Source organism: Ruditapes philippinarum, unplaced genomic scaffold, assembly GCF_026571515.1.
Source record: "Ruditapes philippinarum isolate M1 unplaced genomic scaffold, ASM2657151v2 ctg1118_1_1_1_1, whole genome shotgun sequence".
Classification (NCBI taxonomy): domain Eukaryota; kingdom Metazoa; phylum Mollusca; class Bivalvia; order Venerida; family Veneridae; genus Ruditapes; species Ruditapes philippinarum.
The window spans coordinates 1-20,410 of NW_026852584.1; positions in this window are offsets into that span (position 1 = coordinate 1).

Consider the following 20,410-nt stretch of genomic DNA (forward strand, 5'->3'; position numbering starts at 1 on the left):
GTGATAGCGATAGAAATGTCATAATAATTATTCAGATGTTTTTTATTGGTTACTTTTTTTTGGGTTTTCGTCATTATAGACAACAGGGAACGTGTTTCTAGTTTTTGCCTATGATTACAAAAAGAAAAAACAACAAACACTCGGCAAATATATCATTATATTAGAGTTAAGTTTAATTCATTAAAGCAGAAGGTAGATATTGCCACATGAAAAAAACCTACACAATCTAAACCATATATTTGATTAACTATAATTAAAGAAAAAATTTTCTGACAAGTATATTTCAGATACCCCATTCGCCTTGTGAGTTTTTGAAACACAAATAGCGCTGCGTTAAACGGTAAGCAAACTGCTTACTTGGTGTTGCAAAAATCGAAATTTGTGTTCTAATTGGTTACATGTACTCATGTAAGACTGAAAATAGTCTTATCGAAGAAATTGTTTTATTGTTGACTTGCTGCCAATGAAATAACGTACATTATGTAGTAGCAACTCACTTCCACTGACTTGTATTCGTTGGTATTACTTTCAGATAAAACCAACAAATAAAGTTTTAAAGTATTAATAAAAGACCATAAATAATATACATAATTTTAAATGTTATTATATATACTAAAAAGAAAATGTTATGTTATTTATCTGTCTATCTGTCATACCTTTAGACCCCCGTTTTGCCTTTGTTTGAATAGCCTTCAAAGAAGAATAACAAATTAAAGCGAAAAGGATATGACGAAAAGCCTATAATATTGCACCTACTTTTTGACACTTGCGATCGAAAAATGTGTCTTGTAATGCCTTTTTAATAATGTATGACATCAATTTCATTTTCATGAAAACCTAGGAGCATAATTATCTCTTAATAATGTGACGTCATTGTTCAAAATAGAATAAAGACCACATATGGTTTTTCGATACAAAATACAGTACACGTGTTTGACATTAGCAATGTGTGTCAAGACAAAAAAAGTAAGTTAAAAAAATTACAAAAAGATAAATTAAAATTTTCAAAGGAATATTTTTTAACGTAGATGACAAAAACAATTTTTTTTTTTTGACACGAATAAAGGTTTAAAAAGTCGTAAATGAAAATTTTTAATTTCGTGTGTCATCAGCACATAAAGCCCGGTTTTACGTGACAAATTAAACAATTTTTTAAATGTTATTTTTAGCATTTAGACGGGAAATGAAATACTGTTTACATAACATTTTTGGGGTTGCTGAAGCTTAACTGGAGAGATAGGCGGGCCCCCTCCACCCCCCAGGTCCCCCCCGTGCATTATTCAGGGTTTCCCCTGAGTAGGACCAACTTCCAAACCCCCAACAGCAGTGAGGGGGCAAGTTTCTTAAAAATACAAACCTTAACTACTCGACTACGTTTACGTTTATGTATAAAATAGCGATAATGCATCAATATCTGCCCTAAAGTTTATCGGATATATCAAATATACTTTCCAAATGCGAGCTTGGGCCTTAAAATCACGTATCGTGCTTCTTTGTTTTTGCCCGGGTATAATTACTCAAACAAAAGGTAACAAATCATATTAAAGGAAATACGAAACTAAAACCATTGAACAGATTTTCATAATATACTGTTGCATGATCAAAGAATATCATAAATGCAAGGTGTTTATATATACAAAACTTTGGATTTCTATGTCGTACTTTTAAGTTATTCGCCCCTAAAAGTTAAACAGTTTTTTGTTTGTGTTATGTCATGTTTCATGTGAGTAGATAACTCAACGTTTATGCCTGTTACTTAAATCACTCAATTGAATAAGTTTGCATATTAAGAAGCCAGTGGCAGTATGAATGGGTTGTGAAATAAGAGTGACGTGATTTCGTCAGATAGTCTGATCTATTCTTTTACCGGTGAAATACGCCAATATATTACTATGGTTGACTTTGTTGCAATGAAAATTGTTTATTACTATTTTCCCATAGTCCTACCCTTTTGGTGGGGACGAAACACATGATATGCTCAAAAAATCACATATCACCTGTATCTACTAGTTTTGCGAATATATAATAACAGAAACAGTAACTTGTTCTCATGGTTGCTGGATGATTGCGATTTTATATAAAAAAAGTATCATAATTTGAAATATGAAGACCACATACAGTCACATTTGTTCTTGCTATGTGCATTTCTTTGCAAATTGTCCTGGATTATTCTTTTGTTTAACATTTTGTCAAATAGTCCTGTTAAATAACATTTAAAATAATAATAAAATGTCTACCGATTTTTAACTGCACTCCAAATTTAAAAAGATGAATATCAGATTTCATCGAATACGAAATGACTTTCTGATTTTTTATCATTACATAAGCTAAATATTTGGGAAATTAATCTAAATTTAAAAATGCTTGTTTACGATAAAAAAATATGAAAGAACCAATAATATTTCTGCATATTGCATAATATATCTAAACATTTTATATGAAAATAGATCATTGTTAGTACGTATGTAAATTAAAAATTATAAATGAATAAATAAATACATTTAAATAAACAGATAATGACTGAAATATTTATTCTTCTATTTTTTCCCCCTTTTCACTGGTAAAATACACTATTAGACTATATTTTTAAAGAAACAATTTCACACCTGGAATATCTATAAAAGTGTTATAGGCATACCAGATCATGTAGGCTATAAATGGACAAAATGCCATTTTATATAAACTGTTTAAAATCAGTCTTGTTTTGAAACGTTTGAACAAGACTGCGTATTCTTTTATGGCGCATATGTAACATAATTCTAACTTTAAACGAGCAGTAGTGTTGCATTTCCAAATGAGTATTAGGGCAAACCGTCATATCATTCTAACTCTTTCGTAACCAAACACAAAACGTTGACACGTAAAAATCTTTTATTCGCTAGAATTCTAAATTTTTAAATGTTTCGTAGGTACCAACTTTTGCTTTGCTTAAGCTTGCATTTAACTTATTTCCCAAAAACAGTTGGTAAATCGTCAACATGAACACAAAACATTCGTGCTATTACATATAGACTGCTTGTGTTATAAACTATATGGAATAACTGGTTGTTTCTTGCTGCGTTTAAAGTCTAGAATTGATCAAAATCCATGTAGCCTTTGTTTGGAACAGAAAAGTAATGTTACAGTTTTGGCTTTTTAAAGAGACAATCATGATATAGTTCTGATCGAATGAAAAAAAAAATAAGTTTTTCTAATTTGTTTGATTTGGTTTTACGTCCATACTGACACAGTATAGTCATATGGTGACATTCCAGCTTTACTGGTGGGGGATGACCTTCGTTGCCCTTCTGGGCATTATTTCAGGCACGAACAGGCACCAGAGTAGAACCACCGACGTTCCGTAAGCTAGCTGGATAGCTTCCTCACATGAAAGATTCCAAAGTCCCTGTTCGGGATTCGAACCCCTCAGCGGTGACGGGCAAATGGTTTTGAAGTCAAAACTACCATTCGGGCACGGACGCCCAACCCCCCACCCCGTCCCCCCCAAAAAAATAAGTTAAAAAGAAATCATGAATAAAGTAATTTATTACAAAAGTTCAATATGTCATGTTTTAAAATATAGATCCAAATTAGGTAATACGACAGGTATTTGATCTCACCATTGTTTCCATGTCAAAACATTTTAAATAACGCGACTGTACACGTAAAATAGTATTGATTACATACCAAGGATTAAAAAAAAGTGGTGTTACGACAAAGACCGGAGAAAAAAAATAGCCAATCAGCATGCTGGCTTTAAAAAAATACTTCATTAAGCATAATGTTGTTTCCAGTCTAATATTGATTGTAAATGTCATTTATGTAATTATGTTCTTTATGAAAAATAGAGTTTGGTTTAAACAAATAAACTTGTTTGTGTTTTCTTCATATTACTTTCTTTATGATATAAATAACGGCAAATAATCAAAAATCGTATCTGTCACAAAATGTATGTCTTTTTTGCACCTGTCCTGACGTATCACATACTAGTTTACTTTTTTGCGTTCTGGCGTAACTAAACCTTGGATGTTTTATCAGTTGATATAGGATACCTACCGGTATTGAAATTATAATCATAACGTTTACCTAAGATTTTTTTTTTCAAATTAAAGTATTTGAGTGTCTTTGAAACCTTGAACGATTTGATCTTATTTGGTAGGATTTGATCAAGGCTTTTAAAGCATTTTGTCATATATAATTATTTTCTTGTGTTTCATTAATCGTAATTGAGCAAGGTTATAATGTCGCCAAACTGCGATTAGATTGTTTCGATCTGACAAAGAAAATTTTCGATAAATGTCCAAAAAGTCAATTTATGGTGTTAATCAATATGTTTAAATTTTTTCGAAAAGAAATTTTCTGTAGATGAACAGGCGGGTCTGTAATTATTTTTAACTTAGTTAAACTCTTTTATGGCTTGGGGTTTTGAAGTTTTAAAAAGGTTTGATACTATTACTTAAGTGTAAATGTGGACTTCTGATAATTATCAAGTGTTTCACTGACAAATCATTTTTGAACCATCTACTTTAAATTGTCTTTTTTTTACGTGATGTTTTTATTTTATTATTATTACTATTTTGAACGATCTATTTTATATATAATTACTGTATGGGTTATCTATGCAGTTCAAAACTTGCTGTGCACGAACACATTTAAAATGATATATGCTAGAAGTTTACATTTTATTCATAAAACATATATAAGTAAATATAAGTATATTTAACAACACATTGTAAATTGATGAATACAATTGTAATTATAGTCAACATTATTCTTATCATCATCAACATCATCATCACCACCACCACCACCATCGTCATCATCATCTTCAATATTATTATTTATGTAAGATATACCTATCTGAGTAATAATAATCAAGGCACATGTTCTAATAAAAGAAGCATTACTCTAGATTCATGTTCTTATTTTTAAAATTAAAACATATATTCAAGTTAAATATGGTGTAGTATAACGAAAGGAGGAAACGTATTGCAAAGGCATTTACATTCACTGTATATTCCCAAAAAGAGGTCAAAATATTCAAAAAGTAATATATCTTACTGCGTTAGTCACGCAGTATGATATGGTGATTTACACTGCACAATCAGTCATAAATCGCACTTAGCAATCAAATTTTTTATTTGAAGCTTTATTCTTTTCTTAAAATCGTAGAACATTTGTCTTAAGTTGTATTTTTATTTTAATATTTTGGCTCGTCTGAAGGCATGCAGCTTTAAAACTTAACCGCGTAGACTAGTAGCATGCAATTTAAATTTGTATTATTTGGGTTTTACAAACAAGAAAGAACACGTTTCACAAATTTATACTGGCTAACCTTGACTTGTGAAGCATGTTTAGAGAATTGTAATAAATTCTCTTCGTGGGAGTTAATGTTATTATTTCATATCCATAGGTGAAAAATCAGTACGTTTTATAGTTATAAGATTACATAGAAATTATTATCTTTTATATTAGAAACGATGGTTTTATAAAGATAATATATTCAAAAAAATAAAAGATTGCAATATTCATAACCACAAGATATTGATAAGGATTTGATATGATTTGGCTTTTTCTTTTTTTCTTCAATACACACATTTTAATTGTCAAAAGTTGTTTTCCCATTTACCATATATCTTATCTATTTTTTTATTTTTATTTTTGTACAGTTATAGTAAATAAGTTGTGTTTACATTTTGCTACATACCATATCACAAGTTTTTTCACATTCAATGTTTTTTCTTAAGGTAATACAAACATCTCAGTTCTTCTAAATTCATTGTTATAACGTATTGAATCACAGTTTTGTTTTTTCTACAGAAAGTAAAAAAAATAATTTAAAGCTTCGCTTTGGCTACCAGATAGAGTTTTATCTAATATTCTTTCATAATTTGGCGTCACGAAATGCAGAGGTGCTCAATAGATAAATAGAGACAATATAATACATGAATAGATACAGGGCAATAACATTAATTTGAAAACCTTAATGCATGCTAAATTTATGAATCTCTCGACTTATAAAGATATTAAAATATAATTAATTGAAATTCATCATAAACATGTATCAACTTTGTAAAATATTCTATAGTTGACTGATACTCTTTCAAAAAATCATCTCTAAACACATCAAATTGGTTTACAATTACATATTTAAATTAAACTTTGTTCACGTTTTATGTCTTTAAAGACTTGTGCAGCTTTCAAAATGGACAAAAACATTCATAGATATTATGGAAGTATTCATAATACATGCAAATAGCAAATAGTTTAATCAATGAATAGACGGCACGAATGAGTGTGTTGGCTGGACTTGGTATACACCGGTCACCTAGTTACAACCAGTTGCGCAAGCAGGATAAAGTGTTAATGATTGACGGTGACTGACTATCTATTTCATAAGCAATAACTTTAGCTATACCAAACGATTAGATTAGTTCGGGTACATGTACACCAGAATTTGTTATTAATATTGATTAAAAGCAGTTGTTTCTACATATAACCGTTTATTCTGTTTTGAAAAATGTCCCGTACTACAACATTTACTAGTAATGAATCTGGAAGTGATGAATTTATCATTTAAAGGTCCATTACAAATTACATATATTTTTCTTTGGTGCAAGATGAATCAGAAAATTTGAAAAGGTGTTTCAATGTACCTTTATGCTGCGTCATTACATCTTTATTTTCTCACCCGTCAATTCCTTTGCCAATACACGCGTGGTAGCGCCTTTGTACTAACAGTCATTCATTTGCAATTAAATCATTCGCAGACATTCCTTTTTCGCTTAAGAAATTGAATAAGCTATTTCGTGACGCGATATATGAACACACAAACATTGTATAATTGTCATGGCATTGAGGACATGAATTGTCCCTTGTATCGTTTTAGGTTACCGTATATTTAAACAAACAAGTCATTATATGACAAATTAATTGATATACTATATGAAACAATTTAGACAGTAGCAATGCTATATTTGTACTTTATCTTATAGCATGCCAAAATTTCTTTTTAATTGAATGTTAAGTATTCAACCATTCTTATTCACATCACGATAATATTATTTACATCAAAATCACAGAAACACTGTTCTTTTAATGTTTGCTGTTTAACATGGCTTCCTTGCACCAATTTGCCAATAGCTTCTTGTAAGGTCTAATGCAACCATCCTGTCCAATAAATATTGCAATATTAAATAAGCGGAACATTGTTTCAAAACATACCAATAAAATGTACAATCAAGCTCCATTTCATAATAATTATTAAAATAAATATTTGGTGCACTTAATGAAACATGCTACTATTAGAAAAAAGTACTGACAATTTACTTTTTATGAAACAATTCAGTTATGCATTATACACTCACTAATTCAATTGACTAGTGTAAAACCTAAAAATATATCATGGGGTCGGATTCTTTCTCTGATGATCGTTATCTTCAAATATGAAGTAGTATAATGTCTCTAATGATTCGTACCCCATATCTACTGATTTGTCTTTCGTCTCGACTGATTTGTTCTTCGTCTTCACCGATCCGTCTTTCGTCTCAACTGATTCCTTATTCGATTCATCTGGTTTGGGTATGCAATTACTTGTCTTCAATCTACTTATACGTCCCCGTAATCCCGTCCTCGTATGCACGGCATGTATTTGTCTCTCCTCTCTACTATTCCATCCTTCGAGTCCCGTGACCCTATTTCGTTAAAACAGATCCACCTGTATATGAACTGTTCGTATCTTACCTCCACGGATTCATTATTTCCTTTGATATTTCGTTTTGTACTGAGCTGCCGTTTTTACTTAACAGACGCTCGTTTTCACTGACCCGCCCCTCAATATAATTGATCCATCTGTCATATCAGTTCATTGCTGGTTAATTCTATAAAAGTTATTTTATCGACGTTGCCTAGAAATGACTAGTTTTTGTCATTGACTTGATGGTGATGCAATCTAGTTTAGAAAAGTAACAAAATGCCCTTTCGGAGAAAAACAGCACGATAGAGTAAACATAAATCACTGATTTGGTTTGTGCCGTTTCTTCGCATAAAATGTTAAGAATGTAATTGTTTTAATCCATTAACATCGCATATGTGGTTTGTTAAGCAGGAGATATTGAGTAAAAACGAGTTACTTTGCGATCATATGCGACACATACTCTTGTACGTTAAGTAGTTAAAAATATGGGAAGGTCGTAATCGACCAATATATCTTAAAAGTCAGTATGTAACAATTTACAATGATACAAGTAAAAAACAATAAAAACTTGGAACATCCACCGTTTGATCACCCGACTAATTATTTAATCTAATTATTAATGTTTTAAGAAGCTTAAGATAGTTTCAACAGCCGGTGACATGCAAATATATTTTGTTCTAGCTAATGCTTAGAGACTGCTCATAGACATAAAATCATTGACTTGATGGAAAAGTACAAGGTTTTACAACAGAGCTTGTAGACAAAGTAAAAAAAAAATACATAGGGATAATAGATGAAAGTGGCACTGAGATATACAAAACTATCCCTTTTGCTATATGCGTTGGTCAGATGTCTGGCTTGTAAGATATTATTTACGATTTTACATGAAGTGTACATGTTCTAAAAATAATGTTTGGTGTTTGGTTTTGTGTGTGTTTGTGCGCGCTTGGTCTGGGTTCTTTGGGTTCAGTCTCAGATCTCAGGAATTTGATTTGTCAGAGACTGTTACAGAATGTACATTGACCGATGAAATTTCTTAGATTTGAGACAAACCTAAGAAGAAAAGTTTAACCATGAGGCCTGGACTTGTTTCGCATCTTAGAAGTGATGGTCTATTTATACATGCTGATGTTTGGACGTTTTTGGGAAATTCAATGCTACATGTACTTCTCTTCAAGAAGCTACGTTTTGTTGTCTTTTGTTGTTGTTTTTGAAGTGTAATTTTATTTGCTGAGCTATTTATAACATGTTACGCTCTTGACTGACTTGCTGATTTGATTATAGTGACACGCCATTAAAAGGTGAGGTAAGGCGCCATTGAATTGTGTAACGTTTATATATATATTTATATAATTTCTTCTTCTAAACTAGAAATGTGTCCTTAGGACACTAAAAATACAAAACATACATGAAAATAACCAGGTGCACAACTTCATATGCTGATCAACATTCCTGTAAAGTTTCATGACTCTAGATGAAATACTTTTTGAGCTACATGTGACACAAGTTGAAAATTGCAAATATTTACTAAGTCAAGGGCAATAACTTTAACAAAACTGAATACATTCACAAGCGAAACCCTAGGTGCACAACTTCATATGCTGAGCAATTTACCTATAAGGTTTCATGACTCTAGGTCAAATAATTTTTGAGATATGTGTGACACAATTTGAAAATTGCAAATTTTTATTAAGTCAAGGGCAATAACTCTAAAAATACCTAATAAATACACACGAAAATACCCAGGTGCATAACTACACATAATTATCAACATTTCTTTGAAGTTTCATGACTCTTTGAGCAACGTGCGACACAATCGAGAACGGACGGACAGACGAAGGGACGGAATATAAACTTAATGTCCCCCGGTCAAACCGGCAGGGGACTAATAAATGGTAATTTTAAAGGTTGCCAAAAATAGAAAATTGACATCTAATTGCTTTGACAACAAAGCAATTTTAACACTAAATGTTGTTCATATGAGCACGAATAGTTCGTATATTTAAGTTCATTGTTGTCGCCTTTGTAGTAATTTGTTTTTTAAAAATGTATTTATTAATCTCGTTCATCAAATGGTGTGGTGTGTTTGTATTAGCACGATACCTTTGAATTTATATGAAATCTACACTTTTCAAATAAAAAGACACACTTAGTCACTTTATATCGGCATTTTTCTCTTTTCATTTTTTTCTAATTTACTGTGACAGTCATATGTAGTAATGCTCTCTATTAACAACAAATTACGAAAGTATTATTGGGAAATATGAGTTACATGATCTGATATGATATAATATATATTCATATAGCAGATAATAAAGTGTTCTCGAATAAAACATCATTCATCACATACATGCCTATACAATATCACTTATCATTTTATAAACCTTTTTTTAAACACAATTTTATAATTATATATTTGTTTAATTTATTTCTGTTGCTTTATCACTGCAAGAAATACTCATGGAAAATATATCCAATGTAGACCAATTTAATTTCAAATGAATTTTAATATAATTTTCTAATGTACACAAAAAGGACAAAGGCCGTTTTAAGATTTTTTTCTGGTAGACCTTTCCAATCTGATTTGTTTATATATATGAAGTATGTTATTCATCATAGAAATACTATGTAACTTTAGTTTTGTGTAACACATTTGAAATAAAATATATTTCAGCTTAACTATGTGGTAGCTATTAGTCATTTAAACACAAAGTTGAAGGTTTCCTAAATTACTATTAAAACTGTATTCTTTTTGCTATGTTTGGTAAACGTTATGCCCACAATCAATATGTCCCTTGAAAATGTATAAACCAATTTTGTTAACAGTCACATGTGATGAATTTGATGAGTGTATTCTTTCTTACGAACAAAAGTCAACCGATAAAAAAATGTCAACGAAATTGGCAATCACGTTTTGACATTGATTTTTCAAACTTTGCAAAACGTTTGTATACTATGTCTTTTTTTCTTTTTCTTTTTTTCTTTCAAAAGAATCAAACAGTAATCAAGTACACCATGACAATTATGAAAGAGTTTTGCAATCTTTTTCTATTTTAAAGCAATAATCAATTATAACCATTTTGTTTGATCAAAGATCTTTGTTGAAGTCATGTTATTCTGACATAATTGTTAAAAATTATGACAGGGTCAACTAAGATTTTCAAGCAATTTAGAGATCCTTTTGAAAATCATATATCCTGAACTATTTTATTCATTGACTTATTTGTTAAGCAATAAATTATATTGGTTCATTACGTCATTGATAATAGGAATAATGCTACTTTTTACCACCCAGTACTAACTATATCGTTTACAATAACTGTGGACTGCTTAGATTTCGTATTTCAACCGAACATTGCTTTAAGCAAAATAAATAAATGACTACTTTCAGTGAAATCATACTCGTATCTTTTCCCCGATTTTCTAGTAAATGTATCTCAAATGGATATTTATCAAAATTGTCACTTCACTTTTTTCAAGGACCTGTTTGGAATTTAGTTTAAACAATATTTTATTTATAAGTATTACATTTACATGATAATTGACAAATAATAAATAGTACGGATTGAGTACATTTACATGATAATTGACAAATAATAAATAGTACGGATTGAGTAAGAAGCTAGAACAGCTTTTTTAGAAACTCTTTCCATCTCAAAGAGTATGTAAAATGGTAACAATTATATGCATTTGTTTGTTAAATATACATTATAAGTTTATAACATTTTCACTATAAACTTGCTGCTTTACATGTACAAGAAAGGTAACAATTTGCACTCTGGTTTTCCTAATCGAAACGACCTTAAAAATAAAATATAGACATAAAAAATATGAAGGAAAACCCTATAGGTCTATAGCATTAATACACGTAAGTGATAAATGCACAAATAAGCACGTTTAAACTTATCAAGACAAATAATAGAATTTTTAAACATGTTTAAAAAAATAAAGAAAAATAAAGATATGGAAACGTAAGTAAATTGTTGAAATTGTTGGGTAATAGAAGGTAGGAAATAAGAGACAGATTTGAGAGAAAGAAAAAGAAAGACAGCAGGAAATGTTCACTTATAATACTATGGAGTTGATGGAACGAGTTTAAAATATACTTTTATGAAAATCTCTATAATTTCATATAAGTCGAAACAATAACTTTCTATTTAATTTCGAAACGTTTTGTTCTGTGTAAATATGAGTGTCTATGAAGGACTATTGCTTCATTTAAATCGTCAGCAATTAAATTATCACCATAGAGTAAAACATTAAGTGTGACAGTTGTTATTTCACTTAAATTGTTATGGAGGACATTTTGTTCATCTTGGTACTTTGGACACGAGAAAAATATTGAGATGTGTTTTCTATGTGGCCACATTCACATAGGGGACTTTCTATTATGTTTTTTGGGAAAAAAATGTTCTTTGAGAGAACTACAATGTGTTCTAAGTCTTGTGTGTATAATCTGGTATTTTCTCTCACCTGCAATGAGAAGGCACACTTTGAACATATTCATAAAGTCTTCTTTTGAAAATTGAAATGAATGGTGAATTTATGTAATTAACAGGAAGATTGTACCAGTCTTTAATTGATGATGGCAAAAATGAATAAGAATAAAGTTGTGTGTGACAAAATATATTTCTAGTTCTGTCTGCATTTCGTAAATTATAATCTGAAGATTCACCTACTGTATCGGGAACTAATGAAGAGAGGTAATGAGGAGAAAGAGAATTGAACAATTTCATTTTATAAAGAAGAATTTGTTTGAGTTTGTAGCGTCTTACTTTAAGGGGTTGAATGCAAGTATCTTTATAAAGATTAGAGATAGAAACTAGTTTTGTTGTACCGGTTATTGTTCTGCAGGCTTCAAGTTGTATTTTTTCAAGTTCAAATTCATCTTGTTGAGTTATGTTGTCCCAAACAACATCCGAGTATTCCAGAAGGGACCGAATGAAAGAGAGATATATAGTTTCAAGTGACTTACGATCAAGAATGAATTTCAAAGATCTCATAATATAAATTCTTTGCCAGGCTTTTTTGGTAATATTTTAATATATTGTATTTGGAAATGCCAATTTCCATCATTAGAAAATGTTACTCCAAGATGTTTGTGCGAGGTCACTTCATTTATTTGCTTTCATTGTCAATGGGGGATGAATTGGTTTGTTTACTTTACGAGAGATTATAACTGATTCCGTTTTACTTGGGTTGAAGTCTACAAGCCAACCATTTGCCCATTCTGTACTTTTTTCAGATGAGAATTAAGAGTCTCCGCAGCATTAAGTGGATTATCAACAATGATATATAAACTTGTATCGTCTGCAAAGAGTCTAATATATGAGTAGATGTCAAGAACAATGTCATTTATATAGATTAAAAAGAGAAGAGGGCCTAGAATGGACCCTTGAGGAAGTCCGGCTGAAATAAAAACGGTTTGAGAGGAACCGCTTGGAAGAACCACCTTTTGTTTTCTATCACTGAGATAGTCACTAAACCAATTTAAAAGCCCATCATTTATTCCAGCAGACTGAAGCTTGAAAATGAGACCTTTATGCCAGACACGATCAAAGGCTTTTGAAAAATCGCAAAAGACAGCTCTCACTTCTTTTCCATCATCAAAGGCTTTGCAAAATGTATTATAATATATAGAAACAAGTTGATTTGTTGTTGAATCATTGGGAACAAACCCAGATTGTAATGAAGTTATTGTATTATTAGCAACAAAGAAATTGAATATATGCTTATGTATAATTTTTTCTAAAGATTAGCTGATTGTGCTAAGAAGTGATATAGGTCTGTAATTAGAAACAATTGAGGGGTCACCTTTCTTGTAGAATGCACATAAATTGGCAAGCTTCCATTGTGAAGGGACTTGACAAGTTGTTAATGATTTTCTGAAAAGATGACAGAGAGGTACAGTGATTTTTTTCTGACAATTCCTTCAGTATCCTGTTGTTGATATTAGCAGGTCCTGATGCTTTACCAACATTGACAGTTTTAAGAATATCACGTACCTCATCATAAGTTATATTTATTGTGTCAAGTTTATTTACAAGTTGATGTACATGAAGGTTTGGTAAAAACTTATTTTTATCATCAAGTGAGGATTGTGATTGGAAAAATTGGTTAAGTAGATTTGCCTTTTCAGTGTCATAAGTCAATATGGTGCCATTATCATTCAAAATCTTAATTTTACTATTTACTGTTGGTTTAATGAATTGTTTGAGAATTTTTCCAGTATTCTGTTGTATTTAAAGTTTCTTTTTTTATTTTTTCTGATAATTGTTTAGAATAATCTGTTTTTGCATTTCTAAGCAGGTGAGTTGTTTTGTTTCTTAATGTTTTGTATTTGTTCCAGTGTTCTATATTATTTGAATTTTAGCTCTGTCTTTTTCTTTTCCGTATAAATTTTCTTATTTCATTATGCATCCAAGGAGGGTCTGTTTGTCTTATAGTAACTCTTTTGTTTGGAATATGCTTTTTTGATAATGTCATCAAGGTTTCAGTAATATTTCTAGCATAAGTATCGATATCGTCACTTTCAAGGGATTCCCAGTCATAAGAAGCCGCTTCACGTAGCATATTATTAAAGTCGCATTGATCATAAATCCAGATAAGACGTTTAAATGATTTAGCATGTGACTTTTGGCAGTTAAGTAAGCAATATACTGGACAATGATATTTTAGTTGTTGTTCAAGAAATGGATGACCTACACCCGAAGCATGGACACTACACGAAGAAGAAACAAGGAAAACGTCAATCAGAGAGGAAGATGATTCTGTGAAATGCGTTGGTTCGTTTATTATTTGTGTCATGTTGTATTGATTTTCTATATCAAATAGTTTCTTGGATAATGCTGTCTTTAAGATATCTAAGTTGAGATCACCGGTGATTAATATATTCTTAATGCTAGTATCAATGGCAAGGACAATTGACCGTTCAATATTGGAGAGAACATATGCAGGAGAATTGAAGGGCGATAGAAGGTGTCAACAAGAAATTTCAAATGAAATCTATCCAAATACATTCAATACCAGTAATCTCGAGATCTTGTCTTCATACGGCTGGAATGCTATTTTTAACGTATACTAAAATGCCACCGTGGTTTTCAGCAACTCTGTCCTTTCTTAAAGGAGTAGAAAATTTTTCAAAGAGATCGATTCCGGGTCTATATTGCTGTTAAGCCATGTTTCCGTGACAGAAGTTATATTAAAATGTTGTAGTTCTCCTTGTAAGATATTTGTCTTTGAGAAGAAACTCTGGACATTATAATGAACAATTGATAAGGAGTTTTTGAAACTCTCTAAGATATCGTTTCCGTTGAAGAGGAAGATGTATAATTTAAAGAGTCTGTGCTATTTAGATCGGGACCGGTATTTTGTGAATATCGCCTGCTCTATATAGAAGAAAATAAACCGAGAGTTTGAATAAATAAATAAAAATATCTTCTCGGATATTTGAAAACAAATTAAAACCGAACCATTTGGAATTTACTGCTCCTGAAAGCATTTCCTACGATGACCGCAGTTGACCTTGGCGTTGTTGAGTCTTCCTAATCTTTGGAAATGGCTAGAACCAGATATTATCTCATTTTTGATTAGTGATTTTTGATGTGATTGTATTAAATTAAGCATTTTAATGGTTTCTTTTGAAGTAGTCAAAAATACTTTTGGAAACGTGATAAAGACAAAACTGATAAAATATATTTAAACTGTAAACTGGCTTGGGTGCTTACTACAGGACAGTTTGTTTTATAATTCCGAAAGTACTAATTCAACAAAAATCACCATCCCAGCAAGCTTTGGAAAAAAGAAGGAAAAGAAAAAGGGGTAATCCGCAAAAATAGACAAAAGCTGTATCATTGTTTAATTTATTCGGTTACAGTTTGATTTTATATTTTTTTAACAAAAACACTTCAAACCTTCTGACTATTGCTCTTACTATCGTTTTAACTTACCCGCAACATAATCAGCGAATGGTGTTGTTATATTTGACTCTAGAAGACAGTTGTCTTTAAAAACATTTGACACTATATACAGAAGGAACAATCTCCGATCGAATGAGATACCATGCCTCTAAATGCCTGAGTCCTTGAGCGCAAGCTTTTGGGGCTTAAACCGCTTGCTGTCAAGAGGAATCTCCAAACTAATGCAGCGAATTATCCGCAACGAAGTCAGACAAATGCTGTGGTACGTATTTCCTTCCGAAATAGCAATACTGTTGTTACAGTCTTATACAATTTCTATATAATGTTTTCCATTTTTTTGCTTAATGCATTTCAGTTTAATTCGTTATGTTTTATTTTACAAAATCTGACTGACAAAAAAAACTTAATACTTTGTTATATCGCTTTTATTGGATAATACACATCACACGTGTTTTTATGCATCTTTACTTTGGAATTTATAATGCACATATGTTGCATAATGGTGTCAATCAATTTGTTAAGATGGTGCAAAGTCATTATAGATGCATAAGCAATATTTTTTAACTTTTCTTATTGTAATTCACGATGTCTCAATATTAATATCCATTATTATCATACTTGTCAAAGTGATCATGCATATTAAGCGACTTTTGTTTAAACCACTTTTAATTTCCCCATACAAATTCTCTATATTCTTGGTGTGTTTAGCGACATAAGCCAGCTAAATGTATATTATGTTCGTCTAGCTGTTAAGTATTTGCGTATTTAAAGAGCGCAACCTTTTGCTAATATAAATATAATATACTCAGTCAATTAATTACATTGTTTCACTATATATTTTATCGCTATGTGTGACTGTGAATTTTTAGATCAAAAGAATTTACTTCTTTGAATCTTAATCTAGAACAATTCACTCTTTGTACAGTAAACATAAAGACAGAACAGACCTTTTTATATCAAAAACCAGACCTGAGTTACCACAAGTTCTAATTATAAAGTATTTCAAATTTCCTTTCTTATACAAGACAATTGATATGCAGGGTATTTGATCATATTAAATAATTTTAAAACTCTTCGCTTTTGACTGAAACTCCACCTGTTGACAAGGTATGAATCATAACCCAACATTTAATCCTCTTATGGCTGAGGGTTACATTTAATTGTTGAGGAATAATAATGAAGCCAACGTTTATAATCTCGTGATCATAAGAGGCGTCTAAATTGGTTAGAAAATGTAGTCTTTGTATCTCTTAGCAACAGCAGGTGAGATGATTTTGTAACACAAGAGGTTGGCCAAAATAAGAATCCTGCTCCGGCGCCATATGATTAGGCTGCAATACATCCGCGCCTTTTTTATATTCTGAAAAAAGACACGTGATTTACTGCGGAATGACACGATTTATTTTGCGAGTCGTCAACAAAAAACATTCACATACATCATATTTACACTTTATGACCAGTTTTACATTGCTTGCTTTGATGCAAAATTGTTTTATTTATATTTACTTCAAATGGAAATTGCAACTGTTTGTAGTTTACCGAGAGTTAATATCGTGAAACCAGGCTAAAACTAAATCAGGTGTAAACACTTTGCCTCCACCTAAAGTCATCTAAGTGTTTAAATTGTTATTCTACGGTATATCAAATGAAATCAAATTGTAATTATTTCTAATTTATTAAAATTTAACTGCTTTTTGTAGTGCTCACAACATATATAACTTTTAATTATTTATCGGTAACGGTCGATCCTTAAACTTTGCAAGGCAATCAATATCTTTTATCACTGTCTGTAATTTCCGGGCAACAAAATACAAAATGTACCTTTTGATATTTGATCATTTGTATTGCCTTTAAAATGTCAAAGGATACCTTATGTTTAAGTAATCTAATGTCGTGGAAACCTGATAAGGTATTAATTTACAACTGAAAGTTCACGAAACTAATACAATGTATAAACACACTTAATGTGCATGAAGATCATACACACCTTGTTTCGTCATGTGATCAACAATTAAGAACAATGTTGTACTCAGGCTTCACCAGAACACGCACGCATTCAATCACCCTTCAATGAATAGTCATAAAATTTGCAGTCATTCAATCAACATATGAAGTAATTGAATTAGTTTTCTGTTGGCAACGAAGGTATTCAGTATTGCACACAAATTATTTTGGACCTGCTGAAATCATTGTTGTAATAACTAGCAATTTTCTTGCTTTTTGTGTCATTTAAAATATTTTAAACATTATAATGAATGTATAAACTAAAGTTTATTTACGATTTCTCATGTATTTAAGATTACAGATAAAATTAGGCAGATGGTCTTGAAATTTGTCGGCTTGAAGCTTAGATGTACAAACAATAATGAAACATCTCAAAACAAATGAGTTCATATAAATAATAAAACTGATATATATCTCTCCAAGGTATCTATATGGTTTATGATGTTAACACAAACTGAAATTAATTTGGAAGAAAAAATCAAAACAATGACGGGGGTCTTTTTAAATTCTGGCAGCAAGGTTAACAATAATCGAAGTGAATGCTATGAAAAAACAGAAGAAAAAGTTCCAGCAGCGAGGTTCTACTATAATTAGTAAAAAGTGTCTTATTTTTGGTTCTGGAAAAGATTGTGGATAGAGACATTGCCTTCAATTGGAAGGGTTCTATTGCATAGATATTCTATTATAGTTGAAATGTATATATTTTAAAACACATAAGGAAATATAAGAAAACCAATGAACAAAGTAAAGCTGTCCGTTTACCCTTTAACTACGAATCCGATTCCAATGTTCAAGGTAGATTTCTTAGAAATAACATTCTTTATTCAGAATATATGAACCAAAAGACCACCCGCCAAGCCAAATAGAGTTTAAAGGTATTCTCTAACAATTTACAGAAGACAACTAGCAAAATCACTATGTAGGACTATCAATATCATACAATATTTGCCTGGTATTGCTCGTAAAGACAAGAGTTAAAATGCCTTATTGTGGACTCGTATATTTACAATGACATACATGAAATGTAGATTAAAGTACTGAAAATATTTTTTTATGACAGTTGACATGTGGATTGATTGCAGTCTTGAGATTATAAACGTCGTTTTTCCAGAATTATATCTCCCATGAACATGATTTCTTTCTAGAATTTATTATTTAAACTCAAATTTTCTTCATTTCTTATAGGATTACTTCAAACTTCCACATCATAATAATATTAGAAGGGTAATAAATCTAGCTTCCATATTTCCAGAATTTTCTCATCCTTTGAATATCTTTGAATATTTCTTTAACTTTCTTATTTCTCCATGGCTTTACTTCAATTTTAATATAAACATTCATTATCATACATGTACCTATATCATATGTAATTAGATTTATATCATGTGACATTGTAGTAGATCAGTGTCATACATGGGGCATAGATAAACACATCATCATGTATTCTCAAGCTAGTATGTCTTCCGTTAAATATATTTGCATTTGTGTACTCTACGTTTAATGTGTTTAAGTATTTATTTAAATTATTTCCTTTTTATTATTTTGTTATTCGTTTTTATTTCTTGTTTTCACTTTTAGTTTTAACAGGGTAACCTGCACTTGAGTCCTGTAACAACCTCGTACTGCGAAAGAGATCTTTCTAAATGAAATTGGCCAAAAAACTGCTTTCTTGAACAGTTACTTCTCTGTTTTTAAACATTCAGTAGAAAAGTGGTGTTTCAAATCGAAATTTGTTCTATGGTTACATGTACTCATGTAAGACTGAAAATAGTCTTATCTTAGAAACTTGTGATTGTAGGAGTTGCTGCCAATGACGTAACAGTAGTAATTATTACACTGACGTATTCTAAATAGCTATGCGTGGTATTACTTTCAGATTAAACCAACATATAACGTGTTAAAAAGTACTAACAATAGACAATAAAGTACAGTTATAATAAAGATTCAAATCTTTATTTTGTTAAATAGAAAAAAATGTTTTTTTTATGTGTAATATTCATCTATCTCTCTATCATATCTTTAGACCTATTTTGCCTTTGTTTGAATAACCTTCAAAGAACAATAAATAATTAAAAGTGTAAACGATTTTTATGGAAAATCTACAATATTGCACCTAATTTTTGACACTTGCGATCGAAAAATGTGTCTTGTAATAAATTTTAATAATGTTTGACATCATTTTTTATGAAAACCTAGGAAGCATAATTATCTTAAAAATGTGACGTCATTGTTCAAAAGAAAATAAATACCACATATGGTTTTTACGATTCAAAGTACACTACACGTGTTTGGCCTTAGCAATGTGTGCCAAGGACAAACAAAAGTAAGTTAATGTTTACACTGAGTTGTAAGCATTAAACTTACAGAAGGGAATTTAGAAACGTAGATGAAAATAAATTGTTCTTTTCTTGACACGAAAGAAAAGTTGTAAAAAGTAATAAATGATAAATTATATATTTCGTGTACGTCATAAAATAGCACTATAAACGTCAGGTTTTACGTAGAAATTGATTCAAAATTTATCTATCGACTTAGACGGCAAATTAAATATTACATAACATGTGAGATAGCTTACATCTGAACTTGTGGAAAAATACCGCAGATGCCCATCCGTGCATTATTAAAGCTAATACCTGAGTAGAAGAAGCATAAACAGAAAGCTAGCTGAATAGCTTCCAAAAATATAGAAGAATTGTACGTTCCATGCAGGACTAGACCCACATCGAAATGGGCAAGTGGCTTGAAATTACTAACATACACTTAACAAGGGGCAGGACGTGAAGTGGTTGAACACTTGGTTCGAGCGAGCGAC